The sequence below is a fragment of the Arachis duranensis genome, chromosome 1 (genome assembly GCF_000817695.3).
Source record: "Arachis duranensis cultivar V14167 chromosome 1, aradu.V14167.gnm2.J7QH, whole genome shotgun sequence".
In the NCBI taxonomy this organism is placed as follows: Eukaryota; Viridiplantae; Streptophyta; class Magnoliopsida; order Fabales; family Fabaceae; genus Arachis; species Arachis duranensis.
In genome coordinates this window covers 6,385,964-6,387,473 of record NC_029772.3, presented here as the reverse complement: position 1 = coordinate 6,387,473, position 1,510 = coordinate 6,385,964, and positions in this window count along the sequence as shown.

Sequence of the window (1,510 nt, the reverse complement as noted above, 5' to 3'; positions counted from 1 at the left end):
CACACCTTATTTTTTCAAATCATCATAATGAAATAATGCATCCGGGATTATGTAAATTAAATTATCATAAAAAATATTTTATATATTTTAAAAATTAATTACCAAAAAATATATATTTATAAATTAGTTAATAATTTTTTTATTATTTAAGTTAATTAAATACTAATTCTATGACTTTTAATTTTAATTAACATATATAATATGTAAAATGTTTTTCAATATTTTTGTGCCATGTCCGTTCATCGCACGGGTCGATGTACTAGTTTCATTGAATTTTGTAGTAACAATATTACAATATAGAGTCTACACACCTTACTTTTTCAGATCATAGTAATGAAATAATGCATTCGGGGCCGTGCAACATTTGTTTTGAAAAATTAAAACATATTATGTGTGTATTTGAATTACAGTTTGTAAATAGAAATTTGTATAAAATTGATTTTATAAATTTGATTTTGATGAAAAATAGGTTTGTATAGAAGTGGTTTATATTTGGTCATCTTTATATCAAAATGAATTATAATAAAATAAATATTATTTGAATTACACTATTTAACATTACTTTTAGATAAAAAAATTATTAAAACAGACATCAACTTAACTAATTTTTTTATATTATCCTATCATTTTAATTTAGATATTTAAATAATCTTATTAATTAATTTTACAATAAAATTAATATTTATTTATTAAAATAAAAATAACATATAAAAATACATAAAATATATTTTTAAATAAAAAGAAAAAATATAAATTATATATATATATNNTTGTATATACCAAAATTATAATTATAAAAAAATACTAAAAATAATAAAATTAAATATTTATCTTAGTAGTGATGGAAATAAATCTAAAAATTCTTAATGATGTGTTTTATATAATATATTTTTAGTTCTCTTAATACTCTTTTTTGATACCCTATAGTTTTTACTATTATGATTATTTATGGTTAATTTTTTGTTTAATTTACTTTACCTAATGTGATCAATAAATCATATTATAAAAATATAATAATAAATATAATATACAAAAATTACAATTATAAGAGTAAATAATGTCAAATAAAAATTTAACAAAAAAATAAATACAATAAATAATAGAAAAAAGAGCTCATATAAAAAGAAATAATAAGAATTTCATAAATAATACAATAACATGTCTAAAGGATAAAATTGGTAAAAGAAAAATAAATGTTTAGTGTAAATAGCTAAAAGCCCGTTAATGAAACGCAGAAGCAAGAAATTGTTGCTTCTTATAAACGTGGTTTTGAATACAAAATCACTTCTGCATTTGTCAAACAAAAAATTAGCCAAACAAAAAATTAAAGCTTCCAAAAAACTTAAACATACTTTTTCTCTTTTAACGAATTCGCCAAACACACCCTATATCGTTTGCTGATTTTTTATTCCGTCCTAAAAAATTAGAAAAAGAGATGGAAGTAACTTAAGAAAAAAATAAAAACAAACTAATTATATTATTCTTATAGCAAATATTGTTTATATTCGTA